Source organism: Rattus norvegicus, chromosome 7, assembly GCF_036323735.1.
Source record: "Rattus norvegicus strain BN/NHsdMcwi chromosome 7, GRCr8, whole genome shotgun sequence".
NCBI lineage: Eukaryota > Metazoa > Chordata > Mammalia > Rodentia > Muridae > Rattus > Rattus norvegicus.
This window is the reverse complement of record NC_086025.1, coordinates 89,442,192-89,456,874: the sequence shown is the minus strand read 5'-3', so window position 1 is coordinate 89,456,874 and position 14,683 is coordinate 89,442,192. Positions and strand designations below refer to the sequence as shown.

The 14,683-nt window shown below is 39.1% G+C and overlaps 1 pseudogene; it reads right to left on the bottom strand.

The window, feature by feature from the left end:
- Positions 1–12,734: 12,734 nt before the first annotated feature.
- Rpl13-ps5 (ribosomal protein L13, pseudogene 5) lies at positions 12,735–13,359 on the bottom strand (annotated as a pseudogene).
- Between the last annotated feature and the right edge of the window lie 1,324 nt (positions 13,360–14,683).

The window sequence follows — 14,683 nt, the reverse complement described above, 5'->3', positions numbered from 1 at the left end:
CTGCCTTCAGACCAAGATATAGATCTTGTATCATCCCACCCACACACCACCATGTTTTGTACAATGATGATAATGGGCTAAACTTCTGACCTGTAAGTTAGCCCCAATTAAATGTTGTCCTTTATAAGATTTGCCTTGCTCATGGTGGTTCTTAAGGAAAGCATTGTACATTGGCAATAATAAATACCATCTAATCAGGAAGTAGACATTCATTGGATGATAATAGTAACCAATCCCTCAAATAATGGTGATTCTAACACCAATACATATATCCAAGTCCACAAAAAAATTACCAAGCTGCAATAGAATTATTAATTACAAACCGAGAGAAATTTTCTCCCAACTCACAAATATATAAATGCAAAAGGCTAAAATTTTATGCTGCTTTAACATATTAAAAAGCCTTAGAATCCCTGAGAGCTGGCAGTTCTTTAAATACTTCCTGAGTTAATGTACTCACCCCCATACAGAATGGTCCATGACATGTCATTTGCACCACAGGATCTATGACACTATTATTTTTCTTCAGGGACAGAGGAGACCTCCCTTAGTAGAATCAGCAAGTCCTGGCAGGACATTTTATGTTTTATAAAATGATTTGGGGAGCTTTCTGAAAAGTTCTAACAATTGAAGACAAAGACACTTTGAAATGATTAATGACTTGTATCAGCACCAAACATGTTTGAAGTATAAAAAATATTTTAAAAGAAGACTTCTTTTGTTATTATTCAGCAATTCAGGTTTGAAGTTTGTGGTTGAAAGAGAGCAAACAGAATTTAAATGTTGTTTAATTGTCCTAGCTGAAAATGGACAAACATAATGAGACTAACCAAGGATGGAAACTGAATAAATCAGTTCACTTTTTCTCTCTTCCAAAATTCCATTAAAGTAACAATAAATGATTTTTTCAAGCATAAATCCACAATTTTTTGGAGGGATAAGAAAAGAGAAAATAAAGACAAAATAGTCAAACATGGAAAGTTTACAATTTGCTGGCAAATGCCTGAGAGAATCCCAGAGAACTGGGTCTTAAAAGAATTTGGAAAGCATATGATGCAACTTAATTTGCCCAGGATTTCCTGAAGCCCTGTATCCTCTAATGGTACTAAACTCTAGAGTAAAGGGACTATCATATACCACACAGGACCTAAGAGAGGTCTGTTATAATGCAATTGTTCATGGTCTTCCTCAGAGACTTCCAACTCCAGGCCTTATTACCACAAAGCAAAGTTCCTACTTTCCTTACAATGATTATCCATATGCGGGGCTGGAACCAAAGTCCAAAAACACAGAAATGCTTCCTATAGTTATTGTTTTATAACTCAGATGGGTTAAATGGAAAGGGTTTAGAAAGTACATAAAATTTCTTGAAGCTTCCTGAAGTAGGAAGGAACAGATTTCTTTCTGAACTTAAAAAAACGAAAGAACTCCAGAGAAGGACCCTTTTATTGTATGGTTAGCATAGCAAGGAGAGCTGACAGAAAATCAATTCTAGGGATAAATATTCAGAGCCTTGTTTCTAACTGGTCAAGACTGAGGGCTGGCTAGATTTCAATGTTTTAGTCCTAAAGAAGGTTTATTTCATTCTGTAGATTAGTAATTGGCATGGAAATTTGTGGGAAGGCATTCTATAAAGAGAATGTGTTTTGAATAGCTAAGAATGTAATGAAACATGTCTCAGAAAGACCTAGAGATGAACAAATAAACAATAGGCTTTTGGAATCTAAGAGCCAGCCCTGAAGCTTAGCCTGTGTCCTGGTTCAAAAGCATACTCTGAGGAATCATGGACATAGGAACAAAGAATTAACCAAGATAATTCCTAGAGATAAAAGAAAGACTATTATGAGAGAGATAAAATGAATCTCTTGAAAGACAGTATAAACTGCGATGTGTTTAAACTAGCCAACAGGAGTACTTGACCACAATAGAACATAGATATTGATGCTGAGATATTGTACAGAAAAGAGAAATTGGCAAAATATTTGATGGTAGATTGGGGTTGTGTTAAGTACATATAAATCTAAAATCACAAACTAGAAAAGTCACAAATGTGTAAATAAAAAATCTTTAGGAATGTTAAATACTTTCTAAGCCCCAAAAAATATTACTATAAAATACTTTTGAAAATAGCACTCAGGTTCTAGACATCAAGAATTCAGTATTCCCAGCACTGTTTTGTTGTTGTTATTGTTGTTTCTGTTTTAAAGAATATTTCTTTGCTATGTCCCCATTCACCCCTTTTGAAATGAGGTTATTCTTGCTTTATGTCTTTGATGTACTTGACTTGATATTTTTTAAATTCATAGGAGCTTACAGATATGACCTCCATCACAAAATAAATTCTTGGCTTTAGACTTATTACTAATGTTATACCTGTTAGGACTTTTAGAATGCTAGGATATTGACTAAATATATCATTTCTATATGAGGTAAAAATAGGGCTTTAGAGGACAAGTACTACAATGATGTTTAAAGTAATGTGTTAGGGTATCCAACTGACCAAGGGTAGTTTCTGTTAATTTGGATTGTTAGATTGATATAATGAAGAACCAAAGCACAACCAAGCATGGCTGTAGCTATGAGGGCCATTCCAGAAAGGATTAGCTAGAAGATGAAGTCCTGCCTATATATAGACAGCATCCACTGTGGTATTGGGGTCACAGGGAGAATTAAAAGGTTGGAGGGAAGAATCTTGTTGGGTGCCAGTAGCTCTCTTTTCCACTTCCTGTTCTGAGGTGTGGCTAGTACTTCTCCATCCAAGGATCTGCCTCCCAACTTGCCTTCTCTGCTCTCAGCCCAAGTTATTCCTTCCACCTTTATGTTACTTTGTTGGGTATTTACCACAGGAATTAAAACTAATGCATTATGTATCATCTCTTTAAAACAGTTAAAATATTCCTGATGAAGAAGACAAAAGGCCAGGGAAAATTAAATCAGGCCTAAAGAACACTAGTACTTCTTATACCCATGTAGAAAAATACTCTATGAAGGCTAGAGATACAGTCTACTTCTAGAGCAGCACACCAACATATGTGGGGCCACAACTTTAATACACCATAGCACATAAAGTAGATATGGTAGACTGTGTTTGTAATACCTACATTTGGGAGGTAAAGGCCACAGTGTCATCAGACTATCAAGGTTACCACTGACTAAACAATGACCTCAAGGTCAGCCTGATATACATGAGACCCCATCTCAGAGAAGGAGTTAAAAGCTACTCCCTCATAGTGAAACACCCTAGCCATTTACATATAAAATTTCACAGATATAAATAAATATTGGTAAGCATTTAATTAAAAAAAACTCTTCTTTCCTGTATTATGAACTGTTTGTGACCAGGGATCTTGAAAAGCACTGAATTATTTTCAAAATCTGTAACATTACAAAATACTTACAAATCCGTGACTTTCATGGCATACCCCTGAAATGTATTGGCAACTATTCAGGGAAGCATGTGGAGGCTGGAAATGCCTACATGGGCACAACATCAACATTCTGCAGCTGTATTACTGATACACTACAGATGTGATACACAAACAAGCCATCTGATCGATTATACATCTCAAGTGTAAAGTAGTTATCTAGTCAACTTACTGAGATGTGAAGATATAGGCAATGAGGATGTTAACTTATTTTGAGTTTGCTTAGTTGGTTGGTTTGGTTTTTACAGTGCTCAGAATAAAACCTGAGGTCTTGTGCATGCTAGGCAAACATTGTAACACTGAGCTCCAACCTAGTCTTTTATGGTTGTTTTAAGCAGTGACAGGCGACTGATCCAGTTGCCTATGGATATAAAAACCCTAGCTTTACATAGTTGTAGTATCTGTACATAAAATATTTGGCCTTATACATGTTAATATGACTTCCTTATACAGTTTTACTTATTGCTTATCATAATTTTTCTTGCTTATTTAGCTTGGTAATATGATTAATTTCTTGTCACTATTATCACTCCTAAATTGAGCCCCCTACAACAATATTTTTCTATTCCTTAGAGTTTCTCTCAAGAAAAGTCTTTATATTTTTAGTCTGTATGTTATTACTTGTGGTTGTTCTCTGTTCTTATGTTGGAATTTAATTAGATTACTTAGATTAGTGAGATTCAAGAAAAACAGTCCCCATAATTTCTAGTCCCCAATCTAGCTCAATGAAATATAAAGTAAAATGGGGTTTAAAGATAGCCTCAACTCCTAAAGTCCTCCTTATCCAAGTCCTGCCCAGAAAAAGCTGGTCTCCCAGGAGTGCTCTCCCTTCTGAGCCTACAAGTAAGACCCTACTTTCACTGCAGTGACTGTGCAAAGAGGGAGCCTCCCGGAGCTCAGAGGGCACAAGAACCACAGAGTAGCCTGGGACAGGATCCCTCCTGTCTCTATCCGCACCCAGAGCTAAGGTTGTCCACAGCCCTCTCTACCCAAATCCTGCTCAGAAAGAGCTGGACTCCAAAGAGTGCTCTCACACATAAGATCACAGATTCACAGGCCCAAAGGAGGGACAAGCTCCAGTCAGAGACAGCAAGACCAACCAACACCAGAGATATCCAGATGGCAAGAGGCAAGTGCAAGAACCTAAGCAACAGAAACCAAGGCTACTTTTCATCATCACAACCCAGTTCTCCCATCACAGAAAGTCCAGGATACCACAACAAACCAGAAAAGCAAGATTTAGATTTAAAATCACATCTCATGATGATGGTAGAAGACTTTAAGAAGGACATAAAGAACTCCCTTAAAGATATAGAAGACAAGGCAGAAAAAAAAGTAGAAGCCCCTAAAAGAGGAAGCACAAAAATTCTTTAAAGAATTACAGAAAAAAGTACAACAAAATAGGTAAAGGAATTGAACAAAACCATCCAAAATCTAAAAATGGATAGAAACAATAAAGAAATCAGAGTGTCAGTAGTGGAGATAGAAAACTTAGGAAAGCTATCAGTAGTCATAGACACAAGCATCACCAACAGAATACAAGAGATTGAAGAGAGAATCTTGGGGCAGAAGATACCATAGAAAACAATGACACAATAGTCAAAGAAAATGCAAAAAGCAAAAAGCTCCTAACCCAAAATATGCAAGAAATCCAAGACACAATGAGAAGACCAAACCTAAAGATAATAGGTGTAGAAGAGAGTGAAGATTCCCAACTTAAAGGACCAGTAAACATCTTCAACAAAATTATAGAAGAAAACTTCTCTAACCTAAAAAAAGAGATATTCATGAACATATAAGAAGCCTACAGAACTCCAAATAGATTGGACCAGAAATGAAATTCCTCCTGTCATATAATAGTCAAAGCACCACATGCACAAAACAAAAAAAGAATATTAAAAGCAGTAAGGGGGAAAGGTCAAGTAACATATAAAGGCAGACCTATCAGAATTACAACAGACTTCTCAACAGAGACTATGAAAGCTACAAGATTCTGCACAAATGTCACACAAACCCTAAGAGAAACAAAACAGAAGCCAAGGTTATCATATCCAGCAAAACTCTCAATTACCATAGATGGAGAGACCAAGATATTCCATGATAAAACCAAATTTACACAATATCTTTCCGCAAATATAGTCCTACAAAGGATAGTAGATGGAAAACTCCAACACAGGAGGGAAACTACACCCTAGAAAAAGCAAGAAAGTAGTCTTCTTGCGACAAACCCAAAAGAAGAGAGGCACACAAAATTAATTCCATCTCTAACAACAAAAATAACAGGAAACAGCGATCACTATTTCTTAATATCTCTTAACATCAATAGACTCAATTTCCCCATAGAAAAGGCATAGATTAACAGACTGGATGCATAAACAGGACCCAGCATTTTACTGCAGTGACAGCTACTACCTCGGTGTAAAGGACTGGAAAAAAATTGCAAGCAAATAGTCCCAAGAAACAAGCTGGAGTAGCCATTCTAATATCAAGTAAAACTGACTTTCAACCAAAAGTTATCAAAAAAGATAAGGAAGGACACTTCATATACATCAAAGAAAAAATCTATCAAAATGAACATTCAATTCTGAACATTTATGATCCAAATGCCAGTACAACCACATTGATAAAAGAAACTAACTTTAGTAAAGCTCAAAGCACACATTGCACCACACACAATAATAGTGGGAGACTTCAACACACCATTCTCATCAATGGACAGATCATGGAAACAGAGAGGAAACAGAGACAGTGAAACTAACGAAATTTGTGAATGAAATGGATTTAACATTTATCAATAGAACATTTCATCCTAAAACAAAAGAATATACCTTCTCCTCAGCACCTCATGGTACCTTCCCTAAAATTGACCACATAGTCGGTCACAAAGCAGGCCTCAACAGATACAAGAAGATTAAAATAATCCCATGCATCCTATCAGATCACCATGGATGAAGGCTGGTCTTCTATAACAATAAAAACAAGGGAAAACCCACATACAAATGGAAGCTGAACAATGTTCTACTCAGTGATAACTTGGTCAAGGAAGAAATAAAAAGAAATTGAACACTTTTTAGAATTTAATGAAAATGAAGGCACAGCATACCCAAATTTATAGGACACAAAGAAAGCAGTGCTAAGTGGAAAACTCATAGCTCTGAGTGCCTCCAACAAGAAACTGGAGAGAGCATACACTAGCAGCTTGACAGCACACCTGAAGACTCTAGAACAAAAAGGGGCAAATGCACACAAGAGGAGTGGACAGCAGGAAATAATCAAACTCAGAACTGAAATCAACACAGTGAAAACAAAAAGAACTCTACAAAGAATCAACAGAACTAGGAGCTGATTCTTTGAGACAATCAGCAAGATGGATAAACCCTTAGCTAGAGTAGCTAGAGGGCACAGAGGCAGTATTCAAATTAACAAAATCAGAAATGTAACGGGAGATATAACAACAGAAACTGAGGAAATCTCAAAAAATTATCTTATCCTTCTACAAAATCCTATACTCAACAAAACTGGAAAATCTGGAGAAATGGACAATTTTCTTCGTAGATACCAGGTACCAAAGTTAAATCAGGATCAGATAACTCATCTAAACAATCCCATAACTCTTAAAGAAATAGAAGCAATCACTATTTAATATCTCCCAATCTAAAAAAGCCCAGGACCGGATAGGTTTAGTGAAGAATTCTATCAGACCTACAAAAACCTATTACCAATACTTTTCAAACTATTCCACAAAATAGAAACAGAAGGAACACTACTCAATTCATTCTTTGAAGTCATGATTATACTTATACCTAAACCTTGCAAACCAAATCTAAGAACACATCAAAATTATAGTAGGCTTCATTCCAAGGATGCAAGGATGGTTCAATATAAACAAATTCATCAACATAATCCACTATAAGCAAACTCAAAAAAAAAACACATGATCATCTCATTACATGCTGAGAAAGTATTTGGCAAAATTCAAAACCCTCTCATGGTAAAGTCTTGGAAAGATCAGGAATTCAAGGCAAATCAAAACAACCCTGAGATTATGCCTCGCATTAGTCAGAATGGTTGAGATCAAAAACTCAGTTGACAGTAGATGCTGGCAAGGATGTGGAGAAAGAGGAACACTCCTCCATTGTTGGTGGGGTTGCAAGCTGGTGCAACTACTCTGGAAAACGGTGTTGCATTTCCTCAGAAAACTGGACATAGTACTACCTGAGAACCTAACTATACCACTCCTGGGCATATACCCAAAAGATGCTCCAACATATAACAAGGTTATTTGCTCCACTATTCTCATAGCAGCCTTATTTATAATAGCCAGAAGCTGAACAAAACCCAGATGTCCTTCAATAGAGGAATGGATATCGAAAATGTGGTACATTTACACAATGGAGTAGTACTCAGCTATTAAAAACAATGACTTCATGAAATTCTTAGGCAAATGAATGGAACTAGAAAATGTCGTCCTGAATGAGGTAACCCAGCCACAAAAGAATGTACATAGTATGCACTTACTGATAAGTGTATATTAGCTGAAAAGTTCAGAATAGCCAAGATACAATTCACAGACCATATGAAGCTCATGAAGAAAGACCAAAATGTGGATGTATCAGTCCTTCTTAGAGGGCAGAACAAAATACTCACAGGGACAAATAGTGGAGCAGAGACTGAAGGAAAAGTCATCCAGAGACTGCCCCACCTTGGGATCCATCCCATATGCAGACATCAAACCCAGTCACTATTGCTGATGCCAAGCAGCCTGATATGGATGTCTCCTGAGAGGCCCTGCCAGAGCCTTACTTATACAGATTAAGATGCTTTCAGCTAACCATCAGACTGAGCACAGGTACCCCATATGTAGGAATTAGAGTAAGGACTGGAGGAGCTGAAGAGGTTTGCAACCCCATTGGAAGAACAACAATATCAACCAACCAGACACCTCAGAGCTCCCAGGGTCTTAACCACCATCCAAAGAGCACACATGGAGAGACCCATGTCTACAGGCATGTATGTAGCAGAGGATGGAATTATCTGGCAACGGTAGGAGGAGAAGTCCTTGATCTTGTGAAAGCTCTTTCTCCAGTGTAGAGGAATGCCAAGGTGTTGAGGTGGGAGTGGTTGAGTGAGAGGGAGAGCATCCTCACAGAAGCAGGGGGAGAGGGGGATACGAAAGGGGGAGCCAGAGAAGGGGATAACATTTGAAATATAAATACATACACTATCCAATAAAAAAAAGATAATCTGAACCCTTTTCTTATCCCACCACCTCACACCCCTGAGATTGACTATTGACACACAGACACATACATACACACATACACACACACACACACACGCACACACACACTATATATATATATATATATATAGTGTGTATATATATGTATATATATATATATATATATATGTTAGCTCAAAAGAAATCACCACTAATTCCTTTGTCAAGGCTTAGAAAGAGTCCCAGCTTCATATGTGCAATACGATAGACAAATACTAAATCCTGGGCTGTTGGGGACATTTCATCTGCCTTGAGCAATACAGGCAGCCCTGCTGCAATAAAAAGATTGCTTGTTAGTGACTTGTTAAGACAACTTCCCGGCTCTTGAGTCCTCCATCTCAGCTCTCATGAGTAGATCTCTTAGAAGAAGCTGAGCCTTGCCTGGAGACATGTGTCTCTGTTTGAGAGCAGATGTTAGTTATACAAGGTCCCTAGGATTCCATTTTTCTGATAAATCACCTGGAGATTACACCACAAGTTGTGAGACTGCATCTGTATTCAGAACAGTTCATTCAACACCTGCCAACTCCTGCTCTCCAAGGTTCAATCTGAACAAGGCAGGCGTCCCAGACACCCGGACATGGCCAAATTCTCCTGCACATGTGGATCTCTGTAGCATCAGATGGGACACAAGAGCATAATGGCAGTCCTGAGTTTGTTCTAGTTTCTTCAAGTGCCTCCCAAGAGAAGTGTGAATTTTCATGTACAGTTGTTTTTAAGATGATGGTTTTAAAATGTGGTCTGAAGAATTATCATAATTTATACCTTTCTGTTTTTTATATGTTCTCTGCTTACCGTGAGTACTAGAATACCAACTGTTCACATAGACTCGATTGTCCCACCAGATAAAGTATACCCTGACCAAGTACAATCCACCAATGTTCATTTATCATCACTGTATCTTTTATTTGAAATCAATCACAAATAAGGATACACTATACAACTTATACCTGTAACCTTGATGATCAAGAATCGCAGCTAACTAGAAAATTTTTTTCACTGTTTCCCACTGGGTCAAAGTCCAGTGTCTTCATTTTAAAATAAAGTAAGATGCAAATTCAGGATAAAAATAAAAAACCTTAAAGAAATGTTCAGCATTCTTATTCATCAGGGAAATGCAAATCAAAATATACCATGATATACCTGTCAAAATGGCTAAGATCAAAAACACAAGTGACAGCTCATGCTGGTTAGGGTGTAGAGGAAGAGGAATACTCCTCTATTGCTCATGGGAGTACAAACTGGCACAAGCCACTTTGGAAGTAAGTATGGCACTTACTCGGGAAATTAAAAATCAACCTACCTCAAGACCCAATTATACTACTCCAGCACATATTCCCAAAGGATGGTCTATCCGACCATAAGGACACTTGCTCAACTATGTTCATAACAACTTTATTTATCATAGCCAGAAAGTGGAAACAACCTAAATGTCCCTCAACTGTAGAAGGCTTAAAGAAAATGTGGTGCATTTATATTTTAGAATATTACCCAGCTGGTAAATGCAATAGCATCATGATTTGAAGGCAAATAGATGGAACTAAAAAAATTATTCTGAGTGAGGTGACCCTTACCTAGAAAGACAAACATGGTCTGTACTTACTTATAAGAAATCTTAGCTGGAAAGTAAAAGACAGTTTATGCTACAGTGCACAGACCAGACAACGAAGGAGAAGGCAAGGATCGTCCTGGAAAGGGCAAATAGATTTCGAGAGTTGACTGGGGGCAGGTGGGACTGGGAACAAGGGAAATCTGGATGGGGGGAGGAAGAAAATACTAGTAGAAACTACTAGAATTGGGGGGATCTTTGGGGGGGCAAGGAGGATGATACCTAGTGCAGTGGAAACTCCGTGAAATCTACAAGAGTAACCCTAGCAAAGATTTTTAGTAATGGAGAGCACAGAGCCTAAACAGGCCATCTTCTATACAAGAAAGGCTTCCAAGTGGAGGGATTGGGACACCAACCCAGTCACATAACCTTAGACTTACAGTTTATTCTGCCTCCAGAATGTGCTGGGATTAAAGCCCGCCAGAATAGTATTCAAAGAGACCAGAGAGACTCTAGCCAGCAATGGATGAGAGCAGATACAAAGTCCCATAGGCAAACATCAGGCAGAGCTCAGGAAGTCCTGTGGAGGAAGGGCAGGGAAGACTGGAGGAACCAGAGGGGTCAGGGACACACTATGGGAAAATGACCCACAAAATCATCTGCCTGGATCTCCTGGGAAGTCACAGATCAGGGAACCTGTAGGAGTCTGACCTAGGTCCTATGCACATGTGTTATGACTGAGAGCTTGATGTCCTTATGGCAATCCTAGCAATGGGAGCAGGGGCTGTCGCTGATTCTCACCTGCTTGGGGAATCCTCTTCCTAGTAGCTTTTTATCCCATGTTAGGTGATGTTCCTGGGAGGACTGCTCTTCTCTGAGGTGAGGCAGACAGGGAATGGATACAGGGGAGAAAGAAGGTGGGAAGAAGGCTGGGATAGGAGAGGGAGAAGAAAATACAATCGTGATATAAAGTTTATAAATCTTAAAAATTTATTAAAAGGAACTTTCTGGAGATATTAGATACTATAATTACATTATTATTTATGTTTCAAAGATTTTTCTGTATATAATTCATTTTCCAATGTTGCTTTGTTCCTCAAAATCGTTTTTTATATAACTTACTGACCAACCTTACATGATGTGTGAGAATGAGGTAAATATTTTTGTACATATTGGAGTGTAAGTATCTGATGTAAATTTCCTCAAGAAAATTAGTTTTCTTATCATAACTTATATTTTAGCAGTTACAAGTTAGCATGTAAAATATAGTAAAATAATGAGATCTTGATATTGAAATGTTTATGCACGTGTAGATTATATTCCTTTTCAGTTATTCATTGCCATAAGTATAGAAGAGTTCTATGTGCCTCATAAATGCTTCTGCCACTAGGCATGGTCATTTTACTTACTCTGGTAAAAGAATATGAAAGAACACATCAGAAAATTTAAGAATTATCCAGGGATTGCGTTATTGCTCTTTAGCTCTTTCCTCCCAAATGGTGTTAGACTTTTTCTTTCAGTTCTAGACCTCAGAAGCTAGACTCAGTTCTAGACCTCAGAGGCTAGGCTCAGGAATCACAACTGTAGTCCATGCAGATGAGACAGCTGCAGAAGAGATACAGAAAGGCCAGCAGATTCCTCTGTAATGACTGAATCTCGGTTGTGTAAGCCACTGGTTCTTGTTATATAACAATGTCTAAAAGCTACTCTAGTCCATGCAAGCTTCTGTGAGTCCTGCTTAGTTGAATCTGTGAGCCATGTCCTAGTGGTGTCTTTGATTCCTCTGAATCCTTAAACCCGCCCCTTTCTCTGGGTTCCCATGTTCTGCCTAATGTTTGGTATTATAGGACCGGAGGTGCGGGGATTGCGAGAAACTTTGATTTGTTCTTTTCTTTCTTTTTTATTTGTTTTTGTTGTTGGGGGGGGGGGTCTTGAAGACAGAGTTTCTCGGTAGCCTCGGCTCTCCTGGAACTCCTTCTGAGACCAAGTTGACCTTAAACTCAGAGATCAACCTACCTAAGCCTCCCAAGTGCTGGGATTAAAAGTGAAATGACAATCATGGATACTGCATGGAGCTGAGCTATGTTCTCTACATATACATTATGGTTATGTAACCTGGTGTTCTGGTGGGACTCCTAACAGCAGGAGCTGTGGAGTCTCTGACTCCTTTGGCTGCTCCTGGGACCCTTTCCCTCCTGGTGGTCTGCCTCATCCAGCCCGGATATGAGAGTGTGTGCCTAGTCTTATTGTAACTTGTCTGTTGGCAACTCTAGGAGGCCCACCCTTTTCTGAAGGGAAAACACAGGAGTGAATTTGAGGGAGAAGGGATGTGGGATGGACTGGGAGGAAAGAGGAAGGGAAAACTGTGGTTGGGGTATAACGTATAAAAGAAGAATAAAAACAAACAATTAATGAATTTTAAAGCTTTATTTCTTTGCTTTGCTTTATGGAAAATGTATTGCCATAGTCCAACCACACGTTACTTTTTCTTTACAACAGAAGCTTCCTTTGCTCCTTTTGCTAAAAAGCCAGAGCCTAGCATTGGCATGGGCTATGTGAAGACTGGCAAAAGTCTTCAAGTTCTTTTCTTCTGTGATGACTCTGGCTTTCTCCTTTCAGTAGGCATTCCGGATGGTCATCACAGGTCCTGTTAGCTGGGTGCTCAATTTAAGTTCTTCAGCAGAACCATCTCCCTTCTTTGACCCAGAAGACTTCCTGGAGAAAAGTATGAACTTGGAGCGGTACTCCTTTAGGAGTTGCACGTTGGCCTGTGTGATTCAGTGGATTTGTTTCGCCTCCTTGGGTCCACAGAGATCCCGATGTTGTGAGACATTTTCTTGTGGATGCTAGCCATTCTGAGATCTTCCAGGCTGAAGCCCCTGTCAGCCCGGGCCTTGGTGTGTTCTCTAACCATAGGGCACCTCACGATGAGTCTGATGGGACTGGAGGACCCGGGACGAGGGGCAATGCAGTGTGCTTTTGCCTACCAGGCCCTGACATCTGCTGATCTTGTGTGCTGGATGGTTGAACCAAGTGTCCACTAGCTGTGGTCAATCCTTGTAGAAGTGGAGCTTCAGGATCATGACATTGTAGCTGGGTGCCATGGCTACCTCCTCTACAGGACAATGGCCAAGCAGAAAAGCTTTGAAAAGCTATTTGAAAAGTGGTTATTCCCCTGGGTCCTGCTAAGACTGAACCCCCAGTGAACTAGTCTATGGGGGGAGGGCGGCAATGGGGGGAGGGTTGGGAGGGGAACACCCATAAGGAAGGGGAGGGGGGAGGGGGATGTTTGCGCGGATACCGGGAAAGGGAATAACACTCGAAATGTATATAAGAAATACTCAAGTTAATAAAAAATAAATAAATAAAAGTGGTTATTCAGGGTAAGATACCCCCATGACTAGATAGATAGTTAACTAGGTCACGTCGAGAATCTGAAAAGAAAAGTAACTTACCATTGGCTAGAAAATTCATGTCCCATATTACGCAGTCACTCAAAAAAATGTATCTATGGATCGATGGCTTTAAGGAAACAGATTGAGGATAGCTTAACTTGACTTAACTGCTATCCATTGCACCTGGCACATAATTATCACAAAAATTAAGTGTGTTCCATTGTCTTGGTTAGGGTTTCTATGGCTTCAATAAATACACAGTGACCAAAAACGAAACTTGAGGAGGAAAGTGTTTATTTGGCTTACACTTCCAGATCATGGTTCATCATTGAAGAAAGTCAGGACAGGAGCTCAAACATGGCTGGAGCCTGGAGGCAGGAGCTGATGCAGAAGCCAGGGAGAGACATTGCTTACAGGCTGCCTCACATGGCTTGCACAGATTGCTTTCTTATAGAACCCAGGACTAACACCCCAGAGATGGCACCACCCACTGTGAGCTGAGCTCTCTCCCACTTGATCATTCACTGAGGAAATGGCTTTAAAGCTCCTCGAGGAATTTTCTTAACTGAAGCGCCTTACTCTCTGATGACTTTAGATCGTATCAAGCTAACACACAAAACCAGCCAGTATACTCATAATGGCCAAATGGATTTATTTCATTCACAGAGTCTCAAGGAAATCAGTAACAAATATTACACATAGGTTATCACAGCATTTCCCAGCCCAATGCTGTGACTGACTGAACGCTTTGGTGACTAATTATTCAGACAGGGTCAGTATCATTTAAGACATTCTGGAAAATGTTATTTAAGGTAAAAGACAAATTAAAACCATTTGCACTCACTGCTGTTAATGAAATGTTCTCACACATAAATATACTTTCCTGCCATACTATAATGGCTTTAGAACATTTGACTCATCTTTAGCTGATAAAACCATGTGTGCCACAGTGAACCAGAGGGGATTATTTTAGCTATTACTGCTTCTATCATGCTATCATTTCTCTCTCCCTTCCTCCCTTCATCCCTCTCTT